Source organism: Ambystoma mexicanum, chromosome 3p (assembly GCF_040938575.1).
Source record: "Ambystoma mexicanum isolate Mex_15411 chromosome 3p, UKY_AmexF1_1, whole genome shotgun sequence".
In the NCBI taxonomy this organism is placed as follows: Eukaryota; Metazoa; Chordata; class Amphibia; order Caudata; family Ambystomatidae; genus Ambystoma; species Ambystoma mexicanum.
Window position 1 is genome coordinate 227272331 of NC_090925.1, and position 23316 is coordinate 227295646.

Sequence of the window (23316 nt, forward strand, 5' to 3'; positions counted from 1 at the left end):
CAGCCAGCGTTTCTTTAGTATCTCTGGGGTTGTGGGAACAACAGAATTTAGATGTCTATAATTCTATCCCGGATAATACTAAAGAGTATTATAAGGACAGTGTCCGGGTGAATGGTCAGGAGACTCCTGCCATTAGGGACACTGGGGCCAGCATAACTGTGGTGGATACATTGTTTTTTCAGGCTGAGGATGTTGTAAGGCACCCAAATGCCTCACCAAGTTAGCTGGAGGGCCTGTGCAGATGCTTCCCCAATTACCAGTTCTCATCCAGTGTAACGACATGACTGTGAAGATACCTGTCAGCATACAGAGTGAGGTACCAGGACGCATACTGTTGGGTAACGATTTGGAAACTCTCGGAGTTGTATCGCATACTCCCAGACCTCCTAGTAAACGGTTACAGGAGCTAACCAGACCTGCAATAGAGAGGACCATGCGCGGCACTCTCGAGGAGATGATGAAGAAAGAGATCACTCCTGCTCCACTGGAATTGTCGGCAGCTGTCTCGAAGAAATCAGAAGCGAAAGGGAAACCTAAGACTTCTACCCCGAAACCAGCAGCCAGCATTTCAGTGCAGCCAACAAGGACTTCCCCGCGGTTGTCCAAAGTTACACCTGTAACTCCACCTCCAGCTGAGGCTGAGAGGGAGGTACAACCCTGTGTGGTAGAATTAGACTCTGAGGAAGAGCTAATGGAAGGCCAGGAACTCATTGGAGATCTGGATCCTATTGACCATCCTGAGCTGCAGTCTTTACTGGCAGAAGGTGGACCCAGCAGGGCAGACTTCAGTAAGGGACAGAGAGAATGTCCAACTCTGGAAGGTCTTCGCCACCAGGCAGAAGCTCAGGCTGAAGGGCAAGAGCCTGGGAAATACAGGTTGCACTGGGAAGATGGCCTCTTCTACAGTGAACCGACCGAGTCTGCACCTGGAGACTACAAGCGGCTTGTAGTACCCCAAGAGAACAGACCACAGTTCTTGCAGTTAGCCCACGAGATTCCTTTGGCCGGTCACTTGAGTTTCAAGAAGACTAAGGAAAGGCTCTCTCTCTACTTCTATTGGCCAAAGATGGGGGCCGAAGTAGAAAAACACTGCAGGAGCTGCCTCGCCTGCCAGACCTCTGGTAAGGTTGGCTCCAATAATGTGGCACCTTTAGTGCCTCTCCCAGTTGTGGGAATCCCGTTTGAGAGAGTAGGGATTGACATTGTTGGACCCCTTGATCCTCCAACCTCCTCAGGCAACAGGTTTATACTTGTTGTAGTAGACCATGCTACTAGGTATCCTGAGGCAATTCCTATGAGGACTGTTACAGCTCCGGCTGTGGCTAAGGCCCTCCTTTGTATTTTGACTAGGGTCGGCTTTCCTAAGGAGGTAATCTCTGACAGGGGGTCAAACTTTATGTCCCACTACATGAAAGCCATGTGGAAAACCTGTGAAGTTACTTACAAGTTCTCAACAGCTTACCACCCACAAACCAATGGGTTGGTAGAACGGTTCAACCGAACCATGAAGAGCATGATAGGAGCTTTAGAGGAACCCCTTAAGCGTAAGTGGGACCTTCTGTTGCCATGCCTTCTATTTGCTTATCGAGAAGTCCCTCAGGAGGGAGTAGGTTATTTTCCCTTCGAACCTCTCTATGGTCATCCCGTCAGAGGTCCCTTGGCCCTGACTAAGGAGGGGTTGGAGAGTGCTCCTTCCCCCAAGCCAGTCAGAGTGACTGACTACTTGATAGGTCTCCGAAGGAGAATGTCACAAATGCTGACGGAAGCAAGCGATAACTTCAAAGCTGGACAAGCATTGGTCAAGCACTGGCACAATCAAAAGGCTAACATGGTTGAGTTCGCTCAAGACCAGCTCGTTCTCGTTATGATCCCAACAAGGCAGAGGGCCTTGCAAGACAAATGGATGAGACCCTTCAGAGTGGTGGGTAAACTCAGAGAGGTCAACTATCAAGGAGGCTCCGACAGTCTTCCACACAAACCGACTCAAAGCATATGTCTCAAGACCGGATGTAGGAGCGTTGTTTCTAGCATCATCCGAGGAAGAATAAGAGAGTGAAGCTCTTCCGGATCTCCTCAGAGGCTTACCTTTAGACTGTTCGGGAGAATTCTCTGTTTAGGCTGAATTTTCTAACCTAGTGAGTCCCCCAGCAGCTTTGCTGGATTTCTGGAGTTTGTTTTTTCCATTCTGCCAAGAGTGAGACTCTTTTTCTCCCACTCTTGGACATGAAGGTTTGTAATTCCTTTAAATGTCAATGTGTTGTATGGGCTATGGGGTCTTCGGTGTAAAGATATAAAGGTATTTATTTATAACGACACATCTATAGAAAACGCTCTGGCACTAATACGGCAAAACAACTTCAATCGCAATTACTATCAGAAAAAGATCAATCCCCCTAACAATAGTTCGACAAGTCTAGGTTCAACGGCATCACTTATTTGCAGACAGAGGTGTATGCTTTAACCTAGATGGCACTCTAGTATTCGTTAGGACAGGAGAGAAAAGGCGGGTTAAGAAATCAACTCGATACAAATACTTGTAAGAACAAAGATGCAAGGCAAGCAGACAAGAATCACTGTAGATTCCAAAGTTCAGAGGCCAGGCCCACTCGGAGAGAGGCAAGGCGATATGTCCCAAAAAGTGGAAATGCGCTTCGAGTCTTTGTCGCAGATTGTTATAGGCAGATTGGACCAGTTCAGAACAAAACGTTATAGAAGCTTGGAGGCGACCCTGTGGAGAGGCGAGGATTAAGACACCCCACTCTATCCGGCAACAAGGGAAGCCAGGCTGACACAGTACCTTGTTTGTGGAGAGACAGCTCCGGTGGGGGCAGTTGTTCCTGGTGGTGGATGCACGTCTGGTCTTTGCCAAGAGAAGAGATGATCTTGTTGTCGAAGGAAAGTTGAAGATCGTTGCACCACCAGGGAAGAGACCAGCCGCGGAGTGCTCCGTCACAAGGCACCACCTTTTGGTCGCTGTACAGGGGTAGTGGCTATCTGGTTGCCGAGGTGCTCTGCACAGGCAATTCAACCACTGCTTCCTGGAGCGAGGAAAAAGCAAAGGTGACTGGTTGTTCCCACCAGTCAGGGGAAGAGACTCTCCGGCAGGGAGATCTCCTCTGCCGTCGGGAAGTGGTGAGTCGGTTCAGCAGGGCTCTGCCGGAGGTGTCGTTGTTGCAGGTCGGCTCAGCTTTACCCTCGTCGGATTCTTAGGTCCTGTGGCGACTTCTGAAGATCCAGTCCCAAAAGCCCTGCTTTTATGCAGAAAACCCCCTTTCATTCAGCCTAGCTGTCACTCAAAACACGCTAAGTGGTGAGCGGGGAGGCTCACCAATTTGGCCAATCACACCAGAGTGCGACCGGAGTTGGCAAGGCAACTCAGTCCAGGGTGCCTAAACCCCCTCCCACACCCCCTGTGGTGACCCAGACAGAATGGCACCACTTTGGAGGGTCTCTGTGCAGAAGCCCGCCAAAAGTGGAACAAAGGGCTCAACCTTTGCTTTAGGAGTCACAGAGACGAACACAGACGCCATTTTAAAAACCGAGTTCTGGCAGAAAATACCATACGATATACTTATTTAAGATAAGTAAACCGGTGGTATGTTAGAGATTAACGGGAAAAAGGTATTAATCTCCAACAATGGGAAGAATCCCATAGGGTTATATTCGGGGTCGAATATAACAAGTAGTTTCCACTGCCACCAGCCAAAACTCGACGAGGGGGGACGGGACAGTGCCCCCTCGAATAACAGACCCAGGAGTAATCGAATTACCCCTACTAGTATGTCCACAATAGGATGGTTTGTACTAGTTCTGTTAGTAAATTTAGGTCTAATAAAGCCAATGGTGACTTTACATGCCCGGGGAGACAGTAGTCAGTCCCCGGGTATGGAGTCTATGGTGGAGGTCCATTAGGACGCCCCAGTGTTACGGCACGTAGGGTGTGGTGTAACACACATAGAAAAACATATGAGACCCTATGGAGTAAAAGACCCCATAGCCCATAGAACACATTGACGTTCGAAGGAATTACACACATTCATGTCCAAGAGTGCGAGAAAAAGAGTCTCACTCTTGGCAGGATGGAAAAAACAAACTCCAGAAATCCAGCAAAGCTGCTGGGGGACTCACTAGGTTAGGAAATTCAGCCTAAACAGAGAATTCTCCCTGACTGACTACTGTCTCCCCGGGCATGTAAAGTCACCATTGGCTTTACTAGACCTACATTTACTAACAGAACTAGTAAAAACCACCCTATTGTGGACGTGCTAGTAGGGGTAATTCGATTACTCCTGGGTCTGTTATTTGAGAGGGCACTGTCCTGTCCCCCTTCGTCGAGTTTTGGCTGGTGGCAGTGGAAACTACTTATTATATTCGACCCCGAATATAACCCTATGGGATTCTTCCCATTGTTGGAGATTAATACCTTTTCCCGTTAATCTCTAACATACCACCGGTTTACTTATCTTAAATAAGTCTATCGGATTGTATTTTCTGCCAGAACTCGGTTTTTAAAATGGCGTCTGTGTTCGTCTCTGTGACTCCTAAACCAAAGGTTGAGCCCTTTGTTCCACTTTTGGCGGGCTTCTGTACAGAGACCCTCCAAAGTGGTGCCATTCTGTCTGGGTTACCACAGGGGTGTGGGAGGCGGTTTAGGCACCCTGGACTGAGTTTCCTTGCCAACTCCGGTCGCACTCTGGTGTGATCGGCCCAAGTGGTGAGCCTCCCCGCTCACCACTTAGCGTGTTTTGATTGACAGCTAGGCTGAATGAATGGGGGTTTTCTGCATAAAAGCAGGGCTTTTGGGACTGGATCTTCAGAAGTCGCCACAGGACCTAAGAATCCGACGAGGGTAAAGCTGAGCCGACCTGCAACAACGACACCTCCGGTGGAGCCCTGCTGAACCAACTCAACACTTCCCGACGACAGAGGATATCTCCCTGCCGGAGAGGCTCTTCCCCTGACTGGTGGAACAACCAGTCACCTTTGCTTTTTCTTCTCTCCAGGACTCAGTGGTCGAAATGCCCGTGCAGAGCACCTCGGCAACCGGATAGCCACTACCCCTGTACCGCGACCAAAAGGTGGTGCCTTGTGACGGAGCACTCCACGGCTGGTCTCTTCCCTGGTGGTGCAACGATCTTCAACTTTCCTTCGACGACGAGGTCATCTCTTCTCTTAGCAAAGACCCGACGTGCATCCACCACCAGGAACAACTGCCCCCGCCGGAGCTGTCTCCCCACAAACAAGGTACCGTGTCCGCCTGGCTTCCCTTTCTGCCGGATAGAATGAGGTGTCTTAATCCTCGCCTTTCCATTGGGTCGCCTCCAAGCTTTCTTTAACTTTCTGTTCTGAACTGGTCCAAACTTTCCATAACAATTTGCGATAAAGACTCAAAGCGCTTTTCCACTGAGACACTTTTTCAGACATATCGCCTTGCCTCTCTCCGAGTGGGCCTGGCCTCTGAACTTTGTGATCTGCAGTAGACCCTGCCTTTCTTGCCTTGCATTTGTCCGTAAAGTATTGGTACCAAGTTGATTTCATAACCTGCCTTATTTTTCTCTCCTGACCTAACGAATACTAGAGTGCCATCTAGGTTAAAGCATACACTTCTGTCTGCAAATAAGTGATGCCGGTAAACCTAGACTTGTCGAACTATTGTTAGGGGGATTGATCTTTTTCTTCGCATAGTATTGTGATTGAAGTTGTTTGTCGTATTAGTGCCAGAGTGTTTTCTATAGATGTGTCGTTATAAATAAATACCTTTATATCTTTACACCGAAGCCTTGTTCCGTGTTTGCTTGTTCTACTGTGTAGATTGCCCTATATTGTATACTCCACATACTGCCTAACTCTTCTTGAGGGAAGTCTGACTGCTCAGCCACAGCTACCAAGTGAATCTGTGTGGTACAGACTGCTACCAAGTGGGTTTATTGCCAAACACCTGTAGTCCATATCTTTTGCAGTGGTCCCAGAGGGAACTGCACAGGTTTCCGCCTAACACCCGCAAACCACTGAAATACATGTTCCCAGCTTGGCGTTTGCTGTTTGCCAGCCCTGTGAACTGGTCCAGGGTTAGAGCAGCCCTTTGCGATGATTTGGGGATTTTGAAGGCTTTTCCTTGCGCGAAGGCGTTCTTGGGGGCGTAACTGGCGCTGCTGCAGGGTCGCTGCGCCACTCTGCGCCACGGCTGGTTTCGGAGGCTAAAATCCATGAATACGCTGTGCGATGAAAAGGGTTTTTTCGCACACGGCTGGCGCAGTGTATCACACGGGGACACTGTGCGCTAGCCGCGTGCGCCATTTTTGTTCGAAATTCTATGAATTACCCTGTATATGTGTTGGTCTGTGTACCTGCAAGCATAGCAATGTTTTTTTTTTTAATGTTTTTTTTTTATCTGTGATAGTACTTATTCTCCCCAAGATTGATCTGTGCCTACTTGTATTTAAATAAACCAATGCTACCATATACTAAGGTGGTACAGCCTTATACTAATAGTGGCGTCTGTACTGTCTCAGTTGAATCGTTTTACTAGGCCCTTAGTTTAAAATCAGAAAAAACTTTTCTAACACCACTTGGCAAAGGAGTGGCTGAATGCGGACGGTTGGACAGAGTGGGAATGGTACCGGATATCCAGTATAGGTCCAAGTTCCCAAAAATATTCAAATGTTCTTAGAACACATGCATATCCATGGACACAAAACTCCAGCAGGCAGAGACACCAAGGCTAGCTTCACTGCTGTCACATGGCAGTGGGTACAGCCCGGAAAGTACATTGCTGGGCCTGATTCTAAAGCCAATGGGTTTGACGGACAGAGTAAGTACCCATTGGTAATAGTAGAGTTCAGTTGGCAGGGTGAAAGTACCCAGCGCTGTGTAGTGGTGAAAGACTCCCTCCCTGTCCCATATCTGTTGGGTAATGATCTTCCTGACCCAGAGATAGTTGTGTCAGTCAGCGGATTGATGGCCAGAGACACCACCAGATTGAAAAATCTCAGAGCCTTAGGGCCTGGAGTGCTTCCAGAGGGCCTTTGTGAGGGACCAGCTTGTCCGGTAGCCCTTGGTCCAGCTCCACAGATTTCTGATTCACCTACTCCTGGGGTAGAGGGGCCAGTAGCCACTGAGAACCCTACTTTGGTAGCATGGGACTCAGTGACTTCAGTGTTGCCTGGTGCCGCACAGGAATATGGGTTGGAGTTCCAGGCAATTTCGGATCTGAAGGGGCTGCCCAAACTGGATTAGTTAACATCATCTAGGGGCCCAGATCAGACTGACTTCTTTAAAGCTGAGAAAGATTATCCCACTCTGGCAGGCCTGTGGAAGCAGGCAGAGGGGCAGGCTAAGGGTGAGGCCCCTGCACTGTTCAAAGTGTACTAGGAGGATGGACTCTTGTAGAGTGAGCCAAAAGACTCTGAGGGTGAGGGCACCAGAAGGTTAGTGATTCCCCAATGCACAGCAAGTTCCTTTTGGATTTGGCTCAACAGATTCCTTTAGCGGGTCACTTGGGAGAGACTAAGACATCAGACTGGTTGTCTGTGCACTTTTACTGGTAGGACGGCCTTTGAAGAGAATTGGTATGGAGATTGTGGGTCCTTTGTATCCCTAAACCAGCTCAGGCAACAGATAGATGTTGGTGGTGTTCTTCATGCCACTAGGTACCCTGACACTATCCCTCTGAGAGGCATCAAAGACCCCGTGGCTGAAAATGCTCTGATTGAGATATTCTCCCATGTTGGTTTCCCGAAAGAGGCCATTTCTGACAGGGAACAAACTTCTGTTCAGCGTATATGAAGGCTGTGTGGGAAGAGTGTGGAGTCAGATACCAGTTCTCCAGAGCATTTCAGCCACACACGAACAGGCTTGTTGAGCGGTGCAGCAAGTCCTGAAAGACATGATAGGTGGAATTGAAGAGCACCTTAGAAGAAAAATGGATAGTCTCCTGCCATGATTATTTTTCTCGTACAGAACAGAGTAGGGTTTATCCTATTTAAGCTTCTGTTTGGACACCCTGTGAGAGGTCCCCTCAGTCTAGAGAGGGATGGGAGGGCAACCCCTCATCCCCCAGTCAGAATTTGGTGGACTAAGTACTTAACCTTTGGTCTAGAATGGCAAATTACATGGAACAGTCAACACAAATCTGAAGTCCAGTCAGGAGCTGATAAAGAACTAGCATGACTAGAAGGCCACAGTGATAATTTATTCTCCAGGCCGGTGGGTGTGGAGTATGGAACCTGTCAAACCCAGTGCCCTTCATGGCAAGTGGATAGACCTTATTGTGTACTTGAAAATGTCAGTGAGGTAAATTATCTCATTTGCGTGAAAGGGCCTAAACACATGATCAGAATATTTCAAATCAACTGGCTAAAACCCCTAATAGCCGGTGTGACTTGGTGATGGTATCAGTGACAGATGGAGGGATGAGGAGGAGACCTCCTGCACAATGAAGCTACAGATGGGTCAGTTGAAGGTGTCAACCTTGCCACTGACCAGTTAGAAAAGCAACTGACAAACTGTCACCATTTACTGGGGCAGTTTTCCAGACTGATTTCACTCCGGGTCACACAGATTGATGCACCCATGATGTGGAAGCTGGAGACAGTAAACCGGTGAAAAGCAGAATGCAATGGATGTCCGATAAGGTAAGGGACACCATCAAGGATGACCATAGGAGTGAAAGAGCCACACCACAGCCCATGGGCTAGCCAATGTACTGGTCCCTATAAAGACCAGTGGTGGGAAGACTGAAGTCTGTTTTGTGTAGACTACAGGGGACTCAATTCTGTCACAAAGACATAAGTGATGAGCTAATTGAAAATGTCAATGCTGCCAAATAATGGAAATTGGACCCCCGTTTGGTCAGTAAAGAAACTGAAACCCTACATCTTTGGGTCTCACTTCACAATCCAAACGGACCACTGGCTTCTTTCATGATTAATGGACATTTAAGGGGAGAACCCTAAGCTTTTGTGTTGTGTCATATCCCTATGGGGATTAGATTTTGGCATCCCCATAAACTAGGCTCCGTGCATGGAAATGCAGATGGCCTAGCCGGTACCTTTGCCTAGATGACAAACCAGACCATCAGTAGCATGGTGGTTCACATGTTGAGGCTAGGGGGCATGTGAGGAATTCAGCCATCTGCATGGTGGGCGTGAGCTTGTCTGGACTTTTTTGACATTGTTTAAATAAATTGAATGATGGTAGACCGACCACGGGGAAATGCGTGGGTCTAATCTACACACATTTTCCTATGCTCACACCACAACAAAAGCATAGACCGCTGTACTGTTGCATGGACACAGACTACAGACAGAGTCCATCCTGTGACTTTTAGTTGGAATGTGAGAATTGAGTAGAGCACAGTGTCATCCCAGGAAAGGAGAGGCCAAATTTCACCTGCCATGGTCAACATTATTGGCTCTGTGGAACCACCTGCTCTTTTGTTAGACCCTGCATCTGGTGGCACTGATTGACATACAGAGAGTATTCAAACAGACCCCCTGCATAGGATAACAACAGAGATAGGAAACCAAACAACCTTCCATATGTAACTGTGTGAACCTGAAGCCAGCTCCCTCCCTCAGTATCAATGACAGTGAAATGACATGTCTGGGTCTTCGAGGGAGACCTGCCACTTTTATCGGGAACCACAGGGAGATGCATTCACCAGATAGGCTATTTGATCACAGCAGACAGGAAGATAGGTGGGACCTAGTAGCTCAAGGGAGTGAGCCCAGAGCTCTCCCTTTTGAGAGGAGGTTTCTGCCATATTGGTTCTGGGAAACCCCTTGTTCCTGAAGGACCACTTACCTTTTTTTGTTGCAAAGTGCTTTGGTTACGACCTCACACATATAGAAAATTGTTGGTAGGGACCACAGGATTGGTTTTCAAAGATAGACTTCGCCAACACCAATCACTGTGGCTAATTTGGCTTTAAAAGAGGGCTGAAGTCTCTCTTTTGGCAGACCATCTGAAAACTACACACGAAGAAACAAAAAGAACCCATCCTTGGACCTAGCTGAAGGTACAGTCTGCCTTACAGCTTCCGCCAGTGAATGAAGGGCAGGAATATGCAAAGAGGGAAACATGATCCCTCCCCTAAACTTCTACCAGGGAATATAGGAAGAAACAAAACTCAGAGCAGCCTCCAGCCACTCCAGAATCAGTACCCAGCCAACATACAGCATGCCTTGCTAGGCTCTTCAACAAGCTTACTGGATAGCGATTGCCAGAAGGTCTCTAAACCTACAACCAAGGATAAGGCAGCTGCCTGCAACATACTTCACAGCTGTAGACCATCACAAGCCCATTGAAGAAGTTGGGCGAAGAGCATCCATGAGTATCTACAGCCGTCGGACATGTTTGAGTCAGTCGAGTTCCTCAATCTGAAACTAATTGCAACACTGACCGGTGTCAAGCTGCAGTCACTTAAATACATCAAAGACATCTCCACCAGTGCTTTAGAAGCAACAATCAGAACTGGGACACTGATTCCTGGCTCCAAGCTCTGTGTAGGCCAGCCTGCAAGAGTTTTTCTAGCTTTTCTCACCAAACCGCCCTGCCTGTAGGATCTAGGGGTAACAGACTCCGAATTTCAACTACAGCAGAATGCTGTCAAAAACTCAGACCCCTTCTAAAGAGGTATGATTTTGAGCAAGTCTGGTGTGAGACTCAATGTGAGACTCATACAAAACAAAACAACATGGGTTTGGATTCAGCATTGCATAGTAGCAGATACCATAGTACAATGTACCATACCATGGTATAGCATGGACTGATTTGTAATGAAATATAGGCTTAGCAATTACCTTCTGCTAACACCTTAAACCTATTAATATCTAACGCATTTACAATATTAGAGGCAGCTCAGTCTGTGCGATGCTTTAACCCACTAGGCTTTGCCCTGCGACATCCCTGTGTGCTGGTGGCACCAGAATCAGCAAAATGGGCACAAAATCTCTAGGCGCGCCAAACCCTATGATAATTGTGCTTTAATACCAGAAAAGATGGCTGCCAAATTAACTTTGCCTGTTGTCAGTGGTGGAAGGAGACCTCACTGCTGAAACCTGTCACTGGGCTGCCTACCGAGTAAAAATGGAAACTGCATGAAAGGCAGTGCTTTATGGCAAGGAAACCCAGAAATTACTTTTAAATCCCTTTTTCTTGGTTGCTGAAAATATAAAATATCTGAACAAAATACCACAAAAATATCCAATATCTTTGCTGGGTGTTACCCACCACTTCATTTAAGGAATCAATATGAACCCACAATGTCAAAATATCCACAGTAAAAAGTGTGCTTGCCTGTGGAAATCTGTCAAAATATGGGCGCAGTACCAGCGGCCACCTGTGACTGTTTCAAAAGCCTGCATTTAAACTGCAAAGTTGCACCTTTAAGATCTAATGTCTTAAATCTAAGTGACCTGTCATTAAGAGGAACATAGGTTGAAACAATTTAATCTCCATGGTTTAGAGACTGTAATCAGAGTTCTAGCTGCTTGATTAAAAATTTAAAGTTTTATTTTAAATTAAGAAAATATTATAATTTGACAATGAATTTAGCTGAAACTCAGAGTCATCAAACCAGTTCCCCCCAGCTTTCCCCAACAAAAGGCATCTCTCCAACTTCCCATCAAAGGCCAGGAACCTTCCGCGGCTGAAAGGATATGCAGATTGTAAGTGTCAAGAGTGGCCTCTGCCAGAGGAAGAAGGCAGGGGTTGCTCTTGAGCTACAAGAAACCTTTGGAGCCGGGGATAGACATTTTTGTTGATTCTCAATACACAGAAAGCATATTTCTAAAAAGACGGACAAAGGACTGTGCAAATCTGTAAAAAATTGTAAAATTACAGCATTGTTAATGTGATTTTTTTAGTCACATTATAAAAGGACCCAGAACTCTTTGCGATGTTCTGTGAAGGCACCGTGAACATTCTGGTTTTGTAGCAATTGTATTCATGTCAGAAGCACAAACCTTCATACGATTATGCCCAGATATCATGCGCACATATGTACAAAACTGTGGACAAATCAGATGTTGTGTCCCAGATAAAAAGTGCAAAGAATTGTCAAATCCAGACCCAAGACCTCACAGCTATGGGGTTTGGAAGAATATGCGCTCCAACAAATATGTGATCTATGCATGTCACTAGTATAAAGATTGTACACATGTAAAGATGTATTATATCAAAAATAGATTTTATGTGCAAAAGGCAAAGGGGAGGTTTTCCCTGTCTCATAAACCGCATCATCATGATGACACTCTGATTTCCCCTCCAATTCAGGGAGAGAGCAGACTTTAGCCAATGGACTACCTAAGGGGTGCGCCTAGGATAATTCAGCTTACCCACCCCTTTATCAAACCCATAAATAGAGACAGCTGAGGACCTAAAAATACACACTGATCCACCCACCATATCGAATTTGGCCAAGCACTCTGCAGGAAACCCATTCATACTCCTTGTTCCAGACTACAGACACTTTGCATGCAGAAAGGCTCAGAGCATAGCTGAACCACTTTCAGCTGGGCCTACTTCCAGAACCCACCCCTCAACTTAAAGGGGGAACCAAAGAGCAGCCAGGCTGTGTTGTAACTGCTTGCCTACCAAAGAATCATTTTCATAACCAGAAGGGCAGATTAAATCCCAATCTTGCGGTGCCGTGCTGTGCAGCCAAGAGAGCCATTGCAGATCCAGTCCAATCTTGCTGTCCATTCCTGCGGTGTCCAGAGGGCCTTGCTGATCGCTGTCCTGTCCAGTCCGGTGTGCCCAGCAGTCTGTCCCAGAAATCTTTGACAAAAATCCCTGACGGTTCCATTCAAACATTGGTGGTGAGTATCCATAGCATAGTATTGTCACTAGCCTATGTACTATCTATAGTCATCAAAATCAAAATCAAATCTATCTTATATCCAGAACTGTATTGTTAGAAATCCTTTTTGTCTCGCCTGAACTCTCTCTCTTATCCTATAGTTCTTTTGTAATAATATTGTTAAAATCATCTTTGCACTGATACATTTTATCTGAAAAAAGACTAGTGTCTCGGCGAGCAAAAACCTGATTGGTGACACCCTGATTTGGTGGCTGTGCTGTTGTGTAGTTTGTATCTTCATAGTCTATCTCTAGTGTAAAGAACCTTGTTTGTATTTTAAAAAGCGCATTCTTGTTTTCCAATTTTGCCTTTTTCTGAAAAAACGACCTCCACAAAAACGTTCATAACTTCTTCATATTTCATGCTAGAAACGAAATTCAAGTGTCTATTTGAAGCTAACATCATAAGCTCGCCTCCTTATAGATTTTCTGTAATCACGATACCGCGCACAGAAAAGTTTGCCACTAATATTCGTTTTGGCAAATCTATAATGTGTAAAATAGCTTTTCATTGCACCTGAACTCAAAATTAGGTTTTCTACTTGCTTCTTGCTCTCTAATCATTGCTAGTGCTTGTCTGAACCCATACATATGGCTCCCATTAGTATTTAAATAATTCCAGTTAATTAAACCATTTTCAATGTTTTACCCATTCATGCAAAGCCAAGTTTAAAACCCTTTTTTGACAAGTTTGCAGTCATTCCTGTTTCTCTCTCGGTGTTTGTTGGGGGAAATTAGGATTGATATATTTGCTTGAGTTCTGCATTCCTGAAATCTGTTCTCTCTCTTTCTGTCTCTTTATATTGCATATTGGGGGATTGAGGGGTGTGCAGGGGGAAATAGTAACCACATTGCCATTTGATTTGAACATACCCAAAGTATTATTTTTGTGCTGCATTATTTTTGCCCCTCATTGTGATTAAAGAGATTGTTTAGTGTGCCATCACCCCGTTGGTGATCAGTGTATCCCCATTAAAATAGTGTGATATATATCTTGTGCAATACATAAATAAATATTTTTAACTTTGCAAACCAGCCTGCTTCCTGGTTCAGTGTGACGGGGGGGGGGGGTCAAATAAGTGGTACATTGTTCAGAAATGAAATAGCTTATAGACACAAATAATTAATTAAGGGTTTCAGCTGTGCATCACACGCTAGTCATTGACTTAAGTGAAGTGCTGGGTTGAAATCATTTACAAGTCCATAGCTCATTGGTTCAAATAATTGGTGAAAACTGGGCTTCTTCGTGAGGCTGCACAAGCATTGTGATGTTGGTTGGAAAAATAAATGAATAAAAGCTGATTTTGTGATGGAGATATGAGTGAGGAATTTGTGAAGTCATTCTGTTTGAAACAGGCCATTGAACTACCGATCAGCACTTGGACAACGATTCCTGACTCCAAACCGCCATGTAGGTCAGTCTACAATCGTTCATCTAGCTTCGCTTGCTGAACCGTCCTTTGGCATGATACCTGCAGCCGACTACTGTCGAACATCAAGAACACCAAACGCAAAAGATGCATTGTGGTTCTGTCCCCCTGGTCCTTGAAAGAAGGCCCCTAGAAACATGTTAAGACCCTTTTACACCTTTGTGTTAAATCCAAGAAACCTTAACAAACTCTTGTGGTTAGTAACCATACCGACCACACTCCCGTTAGTATCCAGAGAGCATCCCTTTTCCTTCTTTGAAAAAGTCTGTCCTCAGCATGTCCTCTGCAGTCCTGGTAGGGTAGGTTGTAATTTTTAGTGTTGTTATAATAATAAAGTCAATATTTTATACCATCTCGATTGAACTGTCCTTTTATCATTGGGTAATAATTGTATTTTCGCTATGTTGCTACTAACCAACGGTCCACAGCCTTTGGAGTAGATAAGCCTGCCATTCCATTCATGTTGCCAAAATTGGACAAGGAGGTTTATACCTTGAATTGTAGGCTTGTGTGTTATAGGTGTGTAGCTAATTCATGGTTCAGAAAGTGATATTCACCCCTGGACGACTGGTACCCCAGAATTTGATTAGTCATAGTACAGCAGGTGCAACTAGGATCTGGAAATTGGAATATTAGTAGAGGAGGTAGTCTAGAGCCTCTACTGAACAAGGTGTGTAGGCTTGTAGGAAGCATGAATTTGTAGTTTAGTGTAATGGCTGTCTGAATGATCATTTCCCCTTCCTTAGTATGTTGCTTTGAAGGCTGAAAGATGATCTGAAACCTCACTCCATCTTGCTCAGGTGCTTTCATTAGTGGGCTTGCTGGGATAACATGGCAAACTGTGTCAGGCTATCAGGGCAGGTGCGAGAATTCCTGCATATGTGTCGGTGTGTCGTTATGCGCACGCGCGCGCGTGCGTGTCTGTGTGTGTGTGTGCGCGCGCGCCTGTGACTCGCAAATGTCCACTGAGTAAAGAGGCCTATCAGAAGGTGGTAGAAATAAACAAGCCTCTAGTTACACCATTGGTCAGAATATTTAATGAGTATTCTGCATGGCTCCTAATACCCCTATATTAGACGGAGGTGGCCAGTGCTAATACATATGCCGGTAAAATAGCTAAGTGGGTTGTGTGTCTATTGCTGTGATCTGTAGGTGATCAGAAGAACACAGGTTCGAATTCTGGCAAGGCTAATTCAGCCTTTCACACTTCTGAGGTTGATGAATGAGTAATAACTTCAGTTGGGTGATATTGTATGTAAATGTTCTTTGTAAAGTGCTTTGGCAAATCATTATCTTACATGAATACATGTTGGCCCTGTTATAGTGCAAGATACAACAATAGAGATTGGGGTGCCTGTGAATGAGACAACCTGGCACAGAAACATCAAACACTATAAAATACTAATGAAGTAAAGTAAGATAAGTAAAAAAAACATTGTTGTATTGATTTATTAGGCATTTCTTGCTTCTTGCTTTTTAGCCACTTCATGTACATTATATGAAAACAAAAAAAAATGGAAAGCCAGCAAGTCGGGATTTGTCAGTCAGCTTGAGGGGCCAATTCTGAGGTGTGTGGAAACAAAAGAAAGTGTTCTTCCATGGCACATCTTATTCTGGTAAAGGAAGAATGTGGCTCAGTGACATGAAAACCTCAGCTTTTGGATGTGCATGATTTTTGGCTTAACAGCAGCACTAGCAACCATGAGTATGGCAGGGCAGACACATGGAGGGGATTCTACTCACGGCAGCACTGGTTTAGCAGTAGCACGACAATAAAGGAGTTATAATGTGGCATCTGTGATGTCCTGTTAAACTCCACTGCACACATTTTCCCTTTATAAATATAGAATTTCTTATATTGCAGCACCACATTCCCAGTTTAATGAAAGTTTAAGAAATGCTTGCAATGCCACTGGAGCACATGATCCCCCCACAACGAGTGCAGCTTTTGCTGCTGAAAAGCACAACATCTCCCCTCCAATACTACCACCCACTTCAGAATGGTGGTGCTGGAACCTGGAGGGGAGAAAGTCGTATTTTCACACTCTTTACATCATGAGCTCAGACTCCTCCCCTTAGTGTGGAGTTCATCAGCCATGTTGGACGTGGACATAGGAAGCATGTTCGCTCTTACAAACATCCTCATTTCATTTTAGAAGCTTTGGTGGGCGGCCAGTCACTACAGAAAACTGTAGCTGGGTGGTCATGTCAGCCTTAAGCATGTGGTAGACACATGAAAACAAATTACAATATTTACCCAAAACAAATGTGACTCCTTAGGAAAGTGGATACAAAACCGTTATTGGTGACATTACTGCTTTGGAACTCATAGAAATGGACACATAATACCAAGAGAAACGTGAGCCTGATAAGATTTACAGCTATGTATTAGACTAATAATTAGGGCAGGGTAAAAATTGCAAAAAAGCATCTTAAAAAAAAAAACAGAAGGCAGTACTGAAGTGTGCACCCTAAGAGAATACAGGAATAGCCTGCAATTACTAGGAGGAACTATGTATTGAATTTCTTGTAAGGATCCTATATGGCAAGGTTAGTAATCTAGCCTTGTGAAGAGCAGATATGGACATGCCTCATTCTGTCTGGGAGGCCTACCAGGGACTAAGCCAGAGCCATTCCTACCCCAAAGAGGAAGAGGTGCTGTTGGCAGGGCCCCATTTCCTGTTCCCTCCCCAAGTGCCCGTGTGCATTTTAGCAGTACTACTTTGGGTCACCCATACCTCTTGCCAACAATGCTATACCAACTAAAGAAACAGCTGAAGTCAGGGCAGACAGCCTACAAGACAGCAACCCACCAGTGCTTTCCGAAAGATGTCAGTGGCCATACGACTCCTGGGGCAGAGAGACAGAGTGCCAGCAAAAAAAATGACTGAAAGCCTGCGCACCTACACAAAATGCCATGTGCTGATTCCCAACCCAGCACACGCTGCGTGCTGACATTTGCACCGGACCTACCTCAGACAAATCTCCATGGGCGTGCTGCGGAGCAGCTTTCAGATGGGGACTGTCACTGACTTGCCTTGGATTTTGCTGAGGCAAGGACCCCTAACGCAAGCTGGGATGCTCTCCAATGCAGGCCTCTATTGTTGCAGTATGATGAACCTGGCTGGAAGAAAGGGGTGGGGCTCAAACAACTATCTGAAAATGTCGACTATAGTAACACCTCCCGGGCAAGGAAGTCAGTACCACATTAGATAGGGCAAGAAATCCAATGGGAGAAGATTGGCGAGGATAAGACGACGGACAGGAAACAGGAAGGTGCGAGTTGTTCATGTGAGGACATGGGGGGGAGGAGGTGACAGACCAAAAAACCAGCAGGATGAAGGATGGACAGGAGTGTAGATCCTTTGTTTGAGAAACGATTAGTTATTTGTTGGTGAGAGCAAGTGGTACTGTGTTAGGAGTGTAAATGAGTGGAAAGTGACTGTGAGCATGAAAGCAGGGTGACTAAGTAGAAGCTGGGGAGGAGAAGCAACAGTGTGGAGAGAATAGTTGTGTGGAGAGGGAGAGTAGTAGTAGGTTGGAGAGGGTAGTAGAGGGCATCATCATATGTCATTTGGGTCCTTAAACAACTGTGACAGTGGCTGCAATAGTTGATAACTGTAGATACAATTTAGGCGCATGTGAAAGAACAGTGCCATGTGCCAATTTTTTGATTTGTTGCTAACATGCAGCCTTCCAAGTATTTTAAGTGACATTAGAACCCTGATAAAAAGATTGGTACATAAATGATCATTAAAAAAATGTACTGAATATGTATCACAAGAATCAACAAGCAGAAGAATGTCCTGAGATTTGTTATACGCATAAACACTGGCTGATCAAACTACCAAAACCATGCTATAGCACAATCCACATAAAAACTCTACAAGAATGACAAGCCCTGAGGAAGCTCATAGAGAGAAACACGTTTAGGTTCTAACATATAACTAAACCAGCCATTCAAATAATTGTGTTATAACTTTTTTTTATACAGTGTATACATTATTTCTGGGAATCAATCCCCCTTTGTTTCGTGAATTTTCTCACAGTACAAGCGCATTGGGTAACAACAATGCTTAATATCATTTGATTTCCGACCAATTAAGAGTATACATGCCATTTCAGCCCATGCTGCAGTACACACATATAACTAGACTCTTAAATGCAATTTAACTACGGCAATTACATGTTCTAAGGTAGCGCTAGCTAGAGCCTTTTCTGCAAGGATATCCCCTTCCCCCACCCTCACCTCTGGCCTCATTTTTGAATGGCTAGAAACAGCACACAGTCAACCACTTCCCCGATTGCACACATAAGAGACAGAATTAAGTTAAGTGCCGGAACAGACAAAAAGCAGCAAACAGCCAGTGATCTAGGAAGACAGAGTAAACACAAAGCAGAGGGCAGACATGAACTGGAAATGGACCCCATTAGCAGTTTGGTATAGTGTCATCACATTTGTGGAAATACCAGCAACCTTGGTTACTGTTACGACCCCTCTGTCCGGCTGATTGACCACTAGTTTATAAGGTGCTGCATTGCTGTGTTTATCTTAATTTTTGGAGTCCATAGGACTCCTTTGAGGATTTGGCCGATTTACCGCAAGTGGTAATTCCATCCATGGAAAACCCACCACTATTTGCCTGCAGCATTTTGCTGGACATAAATGCTCCCCTTTAACGCCAAACATGTATTTTGGTGATGCCTTAAAAATCGTGGTAACAGAATTACTGCAGTTGTTTTACCGCACTTCTAAACCTGTTTTGGTTTCCCATTTGTTTTGGCCTGGAGAACAGGCATAACAAGACTGAGACAGACTCACACTGACGTCGCTTGTGAGCAATGGCAAAGGGTTGCAACCACCACCTTCAAATCTGCTCTGCAAGCATTGATTTGTTAAAGTCGCTAATGTCTATTATTATTTGAATAAAGTGAGAGCAGCTCTGTTTGCATTGACACGTTATGTACTCAGATTTGGCAGACATATTTTGGAAATATTTTGGTGGGAATCGAGAAGTTTATGAGCACAAATATGAATGTATCAATAAGTGAGTTGAACATTTGAGAGTTGAAGATGCATAATTCAGTGCACTTCAATGGCTTACCCACCACCGTAGTACACCACTGAATTCCCTAGACTAGGAAGCAAGTGCCGAGTATAGAGCCTGCTAGTTATCCTTATCCCAGCAGATTGCCAGAGTAATGAATGATGAAGTACCAGGGGGCAGGAGGGTAGGTAGAAAAGTAGCAGCTCATATCTGTTGAATGAATGCATCAGCTTTGGGTCATAATGGCGACCACTACAATCACAGTCTGCCATTCTGAGATGTTAATGTTAATGTTAAAGGACATTTGTACCGCGCACTATCACCACCGAAGTGGTCCCCTGGCGCTCTGGCGGCTCTGAAAAAGGGGAGGAGAGGCGGTGGGTTAATGGGAGTAAGCTGGAAAGGTGCAAGAGAGCAGTGATGTGCTGTTGGCAGCCTCAGCCCGGTGGGTCCGTTGGCTGGGCTTGGGGTGTTTTATGGTCTGTAGTCGTTAAAGGACATTTGTACCGCGCACTATCACCATCGAAGTGGTCCCCTGGCGCTCTGGCGGCTCTGAAAAAGGGGAGGAGAGGCGGTGGGTTAATGGGAGTAAGCTGGAAAGGTGCAAGAGAGCAGTGATGTGCTGTTGGCAGCCTCAGCCCGGTGGGTCCGTTGGCTGGGCTTGGGGTGTTTTATGGTCTGTAGTCGTTGTGTTCTGTTGTGCAAGTCTATGTGCGGTTTTTTTGTTGTCGCATTGTTGGGAGGTTTGTGCGGAATGCTGCGTTTAAGGCTTGTGGTTGTGTTTGGTTATAGCTTGAGAGGTGGATGCAGAGGGATGATATTGTTAGTTGGTTGGTTAGTTGGCATTGCTGTCCATTGCAATTATGGGATTCCATCTAGGTGCGGTACATGCTGACATTCACACTTCCATCTAGATGCAACACAAGCTAAAGTTCAGAATTCTAAGTGTGGTGCATGTTAACAATCACATTTCTATCTAGATGCGACGCAAGCTAAAGTTCAGAATTCCATACGAGTGTGGCACATGCTATTACATTTCTATCTAGATGCGACGCAAGAGATCCTCAACTCAAGCATATGGATGCAATGTTGCCATGCTGAATTGAAAGGCGGGCATCTGAAGATCAACCCAGGTAATAATGCAGGGTAAAGTCAGGGTGTGATGCCAGCAGGGAGCTACAGAGGGGGGCCCTCAGTGAAAACTCAGCTATCTCCCAGGGCCTTTAACATACACACACATCCTGAAAGAGGAAATCGAGGAAATGATGGTGTGGTTGAGACTGAGAAGCATGCATTGATCTGAAGTCCTGCTCACCTGTACTGTGGTTCCGCCTCATTGTCTCTAAATCAATCAACACTAGACAGTTATCCACCATTTTGCACCCACGTCATTAGGTTATAAAACACGTTAGCAGACCAGCCCTGCCAGTAACACCCTTTTGCCAAGATTAAGAGCCAGAGTGCAGAAATATCCCTTAACAAGGTTGTTGGGGAGCCATTGTTGAATAGGCCTGCCCACTGAGGTGTGTTGTATTGCCATTATCACCCACGTTTATTTTGGCTAACAGTCTTGCACTAGAATCAGAAAAGTTCTATGGGATTTTAAATTTTAAAGAGAAAAAAAAACATTTTGATGGTTTGTTTACTGAAAACATAAAATTGTTTTATTTTGGGGAGATCCCCAAAGAACCACATTTCCCTATGTTTATTATCCATCTATATATATATATAAAGAATTGGCATTTTTCAATGGAGGAGCAAGATGCTGGCTGTCAACAAGTTTGCAAATGTTCTTGTACCAGTAAAAAAAGCTTGCAGTCCGACCATGGTGATTGGCTGACTAATTGAAAACACATGTTGCATGCATGCTATATTGGCCATTAGTACCCGGCACGCACGGCACACCGGAAATCCAACGTGTTGATTGGCTCTTTTCCGAGCCATAACACACGGCATTCCTTGTACACTGTGCGTGCCGGGTACTCTGTTCCCGGTGAGGGGCGTGGCAGCCCCTCAGCCAATGAGGAGGCTCGAAACGGGGCAATCCCCGCTCCGAGTCTCCCCATGGCTGGAGGCTGCCTTCGTCCCCCTCTGGGGACTCAGGTAAGATTTTTTTTCCCCTCCCTCCTCCGACCTCCCTGCCCTCCCCACCCCACTTACCTTCTATCCCTTGGTCGCTGGTGGAGGACGATGGTAGCCTCCAGGCATGTGGAGACTCGGAGCGGGGCCATCCTCACTCCAAGCCTCCACACGGCTGGAGGCTTCCATCGTCCCCTGCTGAGGCCGCTGTACTTTTTTCTTCTTTTTCTCCCTTCCCCCCTCCTGTCCCCAATTACCTTCTTATTTCTTCTTTTCTTGGGAGCGAACGCGCTGGAAACACTTTTGTTCCCAGCGCGTCTGCTCCCGATGGCTGCCATGGATAGGGAAAACAGACTCCATTTTTTCACTTTTTTTTCTGTTTTGAAACGCGGCAGCATTCCTAAACAGAAAGAAATGCCATTAGTACCCCGGTCTAACGGGCCGGGGTACTAATGGCAATAAGACCCTCGGCGGCAGACCAATACTGCCCACGGTAATGCCGCCAGGGCTTCGTTAAGGCCCTCGCTACGCTCGGAAATACCCAGTTTGTGGTGCAGCGCGATTGACATGGGCAGAGTTCAGCAGCACACTAGTGCCGTAGCAGGTGCTGGCGCTGCCTATTCTGACTGTAATGTCACATAGTACGCCGGTACTACGTGACATTACGGAAGTCAGAGGCTCCCTCTGATCACATTCACGCCACTAGGGGTGGGGGCACAAAAGGGCGCCTTTCCTGATGGCCGTCCGCCTTTGGAATACTGCAGGACTCGCACGGTGGAACAAAGACAGCTGCTTTCGGTTCAGCGTTCCTGGCTTCCCGGACCCTGCGAAGCAAAAAGATCCCCAACTCGTCACCAGAAAGATGATCAGTACAGCCCGATGTTTCTTTCAACTCCCAAAGAATGCCGAACGCTATGCACAGTTTAACTATGCATAGCTTTCAGCAGTTTTTCGAACATATTTCATGCTTTATTTACTCCTGACAATTTTGCTAAGCCCCTTCTGTTTTTATTGTGGCTGTTGCATGCTGCTGCCGATGTAGCTCCATTAAGCTTGGTGAAAACATTGCATATGTTTACAAAAAATAAATCCACGTGTTTCCCAAGTGAAAAAAGACACTTGACAGCCGTATCAACCTCTTTGCCCAAGTCTCTCCAAATTCTTTCTTTGTAGCCTTCGAACGATGCAAGCTCTCTCTCGAAAAACGGCAAAAATGCTCTCAAATTCTTAATAATTGAACTTGAGGAAACATGTCATGATTTGAGCAGCTCAAAAGTTGCTTAACGCACTGTAAATCAATATCAGTCTTCCGCACCATCCCTGCGAATCGTATCTGGCATTATGCATTAACACTAACAGCACACAGGATGGCTTTCCACTGTTGTACTTTCCTCGGTAGTGTTAATGTTCACTGCTAAGCACCGTAGTGCACCTGCACTCCCCATTCCCCCTTCAATCATACAGGGCAGAGAACAGCAGGCCATGAGCAGGGGTGTCTGGAAATGTCTGGGGGCCTCCATGGCTGACATCCGGGGGTACTCTGTCTGCCTACTGTACCTCAGCAATATCAGTGCACTCATGTGGCACATTTGAAGGTTTTCAAATGCAAAGGGCAGTGGGAAAACGGTATACATGCTATTTTTGCACAGAAGCAGCATTTACATTTTTATATCCCCAGTGTAAATATGTAATCACACCATTGACCGGTTATAAGGACTGACAAGACTTACCTTATAAAGTAATGTATTGGGTTCCAAAGAATTCATAACATTTTTAACATCATCCATTCTGGAGTAGAGTTTCCTAGATTAACACAATGCTAACAGCGTTGGCTAAACCAAGGGTGTTGGCTTTTGTGGAGACTTGTGGAATCCATATTTCCAGGCACTGTGAAATAA